The sequence below is a fragment of the Echeneis naucrates genome, chromosome 4, assembly GCF_900963305.1.
Source record: "Echeneis naucrates chromosome 4, fEcheNa1.1, whole genome shotgun sequence".
NCBI classification, from domain to species: domain Eukaryota; kingdom Metazoa; phylum Chordata; class Actinopteri; order Carangiformes; family Echeneidae; genus Echeneis; species Echeneis naucrates.
This window is the reverse complement of record NC_042514.1, coordinates 1212501-1219795: the sequence shown is the minus strand read 5'-3', so window position 1 is coordinate 1219795 and position 7295 is coordinate 1212501. Positions and strand designations below refer to the sequence as shown.

Sequence of the window (7295 nt, the reverse complement as noted above, 5' to 3'; positions counted from 1 at the left end):
GTATGTTTGTGAGTTTATTGTGTCGATTTTTCATCATTACTGCTCCAAAGAATGAGCAGAACTCCTGATCAGGTAAAGACAGAAACTTCAGATCAGCTGTAGAACGACCCAAACACATGAGAGGAACTCTGTGTTCAACTTCTCTTTGGTTGTTCTGGTTTTTAATGAGAAAATAATGAAAAATTCACTGTGTGGCTTTATTTTTCTGTGTTTTCTGAGCTCCTAACCTCTCTTACAGTGAGCAGAAGTCTCAGCTTCCAAGAGATCTAATCTTATAAATCAAAACGTAGACGGCTCCATGGCAATAACTGTTGCTGTATCAGTTTGCTCACACCGATTGAATCACGGGGTTCATGACATCGCAGCATAAAACCATCAGCTTCTGTCAAAAGTGCTCATGTGAAACAATCAGCTTTTATTAGACGGTGATCGACTGAAGGAAAACAGACGGGATTAAGAGCCGGCAGAAGGACGGAGAGGTGGAGACAGAAGATTTGAGTTGGACTTGTTTCTTTGGAGGAAGTTAAACAAATAGTTTGATTTTTGTAAAGTAATTTAACCTTTTTATGTTTAATTATCCTGATTTAAGAACTCCTCACAGCCTGAGGATGCTCCTTCTTATCGATGGAAAGAAAAACTATTTTACCCTGAAAGAGTTTTTTTTTTTTTTTTTTTTTTTTAATTTAACACAAACATGAAAACTTAGTTTTGTCATAAAATTCACAATTCAAAGTATTATATATGTGTTGATCAAGTGTATAGAGTAAAATTTTTGCAAGTCAAGTGGAGGAAGTTATTCTGACAGAGACCAAATGTCGGCATGGTAAAAGTTTTCTGAAGGGTTAATGTGAACGAACGCAGGGATGAGGAGACAGAGACAGAAGTTTGGGACGCAGCAGGTGAGTCAGACAGGATGAGACAGTCTTCACCTGGCAGCTGTGGCCTGACGCCAGAGACACACACAAAAACAAACAGCCGCACACAAAACACACAGATTCACCACCACCCCTCCTGGGTACACATCTGACTCACACAGCCAGGTGGAAGGGCAACAGAGGACACACATAAGACAATGCACAGCCCCGAGGCAAACGGAGCTGTCTCACCTCTTTCATCACTCGCGTTCTTTCCTGGTTGTGTTCTGTTCTTGCCGGGGGGGGGGGCAGCTTCCCTTCCTTCTGCTCTGTGGTGAAGGCTATCGCTGATAGCACCCGGTCGGCATCCTCTCAGGACCTGAAACCAAAAGAAAAAGGAGGAGGAGAAGAGAAACCAACCGTTAAGGAACCGTTTGAAAAGGAACTCAGACGAAACCAATAACCACAGTCCATCACAAAGAACACAACACAACAAAACAACAACTGTTAGTTCACGGCCTGGAAACACCTGGATGTTTACAGGAGGGACGCATTTCGTTATGTTGACTAAAGGATTAAAGAAAAAGAAAAAAAAAAAAAAGCTGAGAAGCCTGAAGGATGTCAAGAGGGATCAAGAGGGCTGTTCGTGTGTTTGTGTCATCGTCTGTCCAGGTTGACGTGCGATTATACTCGTTTAGACAGTCATTTTATCACGGCCCTGTCTGGTTTGTGTGTGTACGGGTGGGTGTTGGGGGGGGTTGTTGGCGCGGGGGCATCTTGGTGCAGAGATGAAATTGCTACCAGCTGTGACAGCCGCCATCGTCTACTTTTCGCCATCTCATTTGTAGCATGCAGCTGCACAGATAAAGCACGAGGGTTAAGCAAATATTATACAATGACCAGAAAACAATGGAGCAACCTCCCCCAACAACCCCCCCACAGTCACACTAACTGCAGCATCACTAAGTCTGCAAACTCTTTGTGTGTGAAAAAATGACTGGCGCTGCTTGTCCTCGTTATTACTGTGAAGACACCAGACACCCCCCCATTCATTTTAATCTCTATTCTTAATCATAAACCACTTCAGTCGCACTCTGTCTGTACGGACCCCTCCCCTGTACATACCCCCTTCTAACCCCCCCCCCACACACACACACACACACACCCGGGTGTCGACCCTCCCCAAAAGCCCCAGCAAGGCAGCAGCAACAGTGCTTCTTTGTTTGCCCTCCTCCCCTCCTCTCTTCTTGTCCCTCACCCTGCCGCGGACGATGCTGGTTGGCGGGGACGGAGGCATGCCTCGACAGGAACGCCGGAGGAGAGGAAGGGAGGGAACGAAAGACACAGGGAGGGAGGGAAGGGGGGGGTTTGGATAAGAGAAAAATATGTAGGTGGAGAGAGGGGAGGGTCGCTTTGCAAAAAAGAAAAAGATTCAGGGTCTTTCATTTCTGTACTTTTCTGTCTATTCAGCAGTACATGGGGGTGCTGGGGCTGTGTGGGGGGGTCGTTGAGGGATTTCACCCTGACTGGACCCACCGACTCCAGTTGGCTGAGACTTCCAGACAGTTACTTCTGGTTTGGACCAGGAAGATAATTTTAAACACCAAAATAATTTATATTTCTGCCTGAAAGGACAGACGTAGCCTCTTACGCTTATACAGCTCAGAAATAATGTGCATCATATTCCAAAAAGGCAAAAATAGCCTGAAAGTACACAAGTTGTAATCTCTTCTTTATGCAAAGAAAACAGCGGACCTGCCCATTGAGGTTAGTCCAGACATAATTTTAGCCATTTCTTTGCCTCTCTGCTTTGCTAGCGCGGTGAACCTGGTCCCCTAATAGCATAAATACTGCTCTTGTAATGGTGCCTGGGGCATGTCTCATTTGGAAGAGAGGGAGACAGCGGAGCGGAGTGCTGCTTTTTCCCCTCAGCCAAAAACACACATGTGCACCAACACAGACGCCGTGGCAGCTCTGAGGCAATCGGATCATTAACCCCAACTAATCTGCAAACATTATGTTTATAGAAAATGCCTCTCCAGCTCAGGCGCCGGCACAGCCAAGCTAATTCATTTCAAATGTGTGTGTGTGAGATGTGATGCATTAGTGAGGTATGACGTGCTGGGTGTGTCATGTCTCTCAGTATGCATCTGTGTACACGTCTGCTGTGACAGACACAGACAGAACATGACAGAGTCAGTGAAAGAGTGTGTGAGAATGAGTGTGTGTGTGTGTGTGTGTGTGTCTAACAGTGATGCAGCTCACAGCCTTGATCTAGACTCCTACCTCTTTCAGATTCCCCGCTGCGCCTGCTTCATTAATCAATAGGATAGATAAAGGCAGACTCCTGCTGCGCTGTGAGGAAAAATGGTGTGCGTGTACACAAGGGAGCATGTAAGTGTGTGTGTGTGTGTGTGCACATAAAGAAGTTCGGCTAACCTCAGGGAGAATGTGGCAGAAATGATGCAAACGTTCAAGGCTTCCTGCACGCGTGCAGATCATCTGTGCTGGATTTGCTTTCTTGTACCAGCGAGAGAGGAAAAAAAAAAAAAAAAGAAGAATTCAATCTATTTGATGCATAGACCAATATTTGCCAATGTCTTAACCTTCCACTCCAACAACCTCTCGTGTCTAAAAAAAAAACAAAAAAAAACCAGATCTGGAATATTTGTGCTTCATCCCGAGCCAGAAAAATTAAATTACCTCCAAATATTTCCTCACCTTAAAAAAAAAAAAAAAGGATTCTGGGGCGTAGGAAGTGATGCAACTAATTCTGGAAGCCTTTCATATCCGCAAAAAGTCACGCCGAGTCTGAAACTGCTTTGATGCCACAACCAGTTTCCCTCCTCTAAACAGTGGGAGTTACAAAAAAAAAGAAAGAAAACGTTGGTCAGATGAGACGCTCGACCTGAATGAATTGCACACAAAATTGTAATTACTTCACTCCTTCACTTCCAAACTAAGCGTCTATCTGTTCTCCTTAAAACCTCAGCTATTAAAAAAAAAAAACATCTCCAGGGCTTATTCACAAATCTTTATGAAAATGGCTTTAATGTACCTCCGGGCTCAGTCAAATGAAGTGGAAACTACTTAGAAGCTTAAAAAAAAAAATTGGCAGATCAGCTGCACTTCTGATATTTCCATTGCTTGAAATACTTTCTGTCAACTCCGGAGCCCATGAGACTGTGAACGCACACAAGTGGAAGAGAAACACCTAAAACTGCCACTCAGAAGAGGCAGAGGAGGCTAACGGGATCAGAAATAGCTGCCGTGGTGTGATCAGAACTCGTCAGGAAGATACGTCCTTGGGCACATTATATTCGTGACGAGAGAACCTGACACTGCAGTGAACCTTCGTGAGCCAGAATTAGCACCAAAGATTGACGCGGTTGAGGAAAGCTGAGGCTGAAAATTATAATAAATGATTCATAACGGCTGGTTTGTTTTGGGCGAGGTGCTCAGACCGGCAGAGCTACTGTGGATGTGTGCTACTGTTTTTCCAAAAAACAGGAAAAAGCCTTTGAAACCGATTTCACAACACAAACAGTAACCACAGAGGTCTTCTTCTTTAAGCTCGATTGTGTTTGAAGCCGGATTTTAATTCAACGGTCCAAAAGTGCAATGAAATTGGGAGGAAGAATCAATTTCATGTCGTCTAGCGATGTAATTGACGATTAAATTTTAGACGCCATCATTCAGCATAATGGCAGAAGCGGACTCAAGTTTATTCCGTCTCTGTGACGGGGGGAATGCGTGTCATTTGCTGGTGTAATAAAGAGCCAAATGGCTTGAATGCAAAGCTGCAGAAGCCACTTCTCCCACAGCGCCTGAACGCTGCAGGACTGTTATCGGTCGCCGGGAGGTTCGGCCTCGACAGTTTACAGTGAGAGCGTTTTGTTTGTTTTCAATGTAACTTGTGATATTTGGCCGGGGCTCAGTGCCCTCTTTGTTGGCCATTGTGTGGAGATGAATGAATCTTTCTTCCGGATTTCATACAGAGATGCTCTGTGTGAAACCATAGAGACACCTTTGAGACCATTAGACTGAACCCCAGACTGGGACACCAGGGACAGGTCTCTCTGTATGAAGTCATATAAACCGACCATTAGCCTGCATCAAAGTACGTCACCGATTGCATTGTGCAAAAATGTTCTTCTTTGTATTCAATATTAAAGGAAAACTGGGGTCTTTAGAAAGGCCTAGATCAATTTATCCCACTAGCTGTAGCAACAGATCAGCACAGATGCAAGATGTGATTGCAAAGCATTCTGGGTTATGGATGCTTCAGCAGCTCTTCCTCTTTCACGATGGAGTTTCCTTTGCATGACTGAGACTCATGCAGAGATCTCTTCATAACTCATAACAAAACCTGTCAGATGAGATATGCTTCCACTTGATAATATTCTGAGAATATTCTCCCACTAAGTCGCATCTGTGTCATGAAAGTCATTTCTAGAAAGAAAGATAACGTAACGGCAGGAGAGAGGCAGCAGGAGCCAACTTTAAATCTGTATTAAAGTGATTGGAAGATTTAAAAAAATAAATAAATAAAAAATATCCAAAATAAAACTTTATTAATCCCTGACCCTAAAATTAACTTAAAAGAAAAATGAAAAAGTCGTCTTCTAACCCGAGATGCCCCGATTGCTCGGGCACATTGTGTGATTTGACATTGTCCCGATGCCTGACGCTCAGACAAAGGAGCCGGTGCAGGCCTCGAGGGGGCAGATGACAAACACTTCTAAACCATGGCCAGACATAATCCCCCTCCCCCCCCTCCTCCCTCCCTCCCTCACAAACAAACGTGCAGCGGAGGGGGACTTATTCAGAGCACATTAGGGAGGTGAAGGAGGCCAGGCACTGAGGGACTCTCCATACTTGCCTGTCCTAATCATCTGAGACAACTCCTCCAGCGGCAGCCCCCCCCCCCCCCCGACCCAATGCCCCCTGCCTCCACCCCCACCCAATCCCCTTCCCGCCTACAAAGCCCACTCCACCCCCTAACCCATGACCCAGACACATCCAGGAGCGTTTACAAGGGCGGGCAGGCGGCCATGAAGTGGGGAAGCTGACCAAAATGAACAGCCCCCACGGGAGCGCTACTTTAATTGTCCGTCTTCTAGGTCCAAATTAAACAAGCTCAAGCACATTCAAGTATCCACGCACACACACACACACACACCCACCCTCCCACCACCTTCACTCTGCTCTAAACAGACTGGCACGTTCCATAGAAGATGCCACTGATGCAGAATGATGAGCGGGACCCCATTGTCTCGTTATATTGTCTTCAATTAGGAAGAAGATGATAGGAGACAATGACAGCAGCATTTGTAATCATGAGCCTCACAAACTCATGCTGGGAGACAGAACTTCATTATGCCCAATGGCCCCTCATCGACGATAAAACTCAGAATATGTGTGGCTCGTCCTTAGGAAGTTTTCAAGCATAAATGGCTCGGAAAGAAATGAGTCACCAGGAAATACTGTAGGGGGGTCTGAAACTGAAGACGACAGCAGACACCGACCGACAGAGGCAAACCTTCTCCTTTTATCTGCACAGCCAGAGAACAGAAGGTTTCCAGCAGAAATTACACCCGGTCCCTTATTAGTTCGCCTGTTCACTTACCTGAAATCTCCCCAAATGCAGGTTTCCTACTCAACTACTTAAAGTTTTACGAGTCAAAATTGGGACCGTTTTAAAGAAGAGAGTTGAGGCATTGTTTAGGGTAAAAAAAAAAAAAAAGAAATCAGCTGACAAAACTTTTAGAACAAGAACTCTGGTACGTCTGAGCAGTTTTTTTGGGGCGGGGGCGGAGGGGGCGTTGGGTGAATTTACAGTCATAAAGTGTAACCATGACGTCTTTTCATCTTCACCATATAAATGTTGTACAAGCTTAGCTCGGAGAACAGCGCCGGTGTCAGCTCAGAGCTGTCTGTGGAAATGAGACTTCTTTAAGAAAGAGAAAGGAGAACTCGAGAGCGCATTATCTGCGTTTACCTGGAGAGCGTTCAGCTGAGAAATGACTCTAACCCGACATCTCACCGGCTTTGTAGCTCGTCCTGTCATTTAATTCACGTTCCGCTGCGGCTGTTGGGCTTTGATAGAACCATCCGACTGGACAAATACTGCTTTCAAGAAATTGTGCAAATGATTTCTTTCTGCTGGGATCGCAGTGGAATTGTCCCCCTCCTCCTCCTCCTCAAACCCCAACCCCTCCATCCCTGACCCCCACCACCACCCGTCTCTCCTCTCTGCTCACGGCACAAAGAGCTAATCTCCGACGAACACTCGCGCCAGCTCTGACATATTGTCAAACCCGAAAAACCGGGATGATTTTATTATTCTTGAAATCACGTAAGTGAAGCGTGAGGTAAAAAGCCAACATCACGGAGGACAGTGGTCGCTGCAGGGATTATACATTACACTCCGTTTTTACC

At 45.5% G+C, this 7295-nt stretch overlaps 1 long non-coding RNA gene across 1 annotated transcript in view; it reads right to left on the bottom strand.

The window, feature by feature from the left end:
- Nucleotides 1-628: 628 nt before the first annotated feature.
- Nucleotides 629-7295, bottom strand: part of LOC115042534 (uncharacterized) — an 11913-nt gene continuing 5246 nt past the window's right edge. Inside the window, exon 2 of the long non-coding RNA XR_003840680.1 lies at nt 629-1233. This is a non-coding gene — a long non-coding RNA (uncharacterized LOC115042534). The remainder of the gene's footprint in view (nt 1234-7295) is intronic.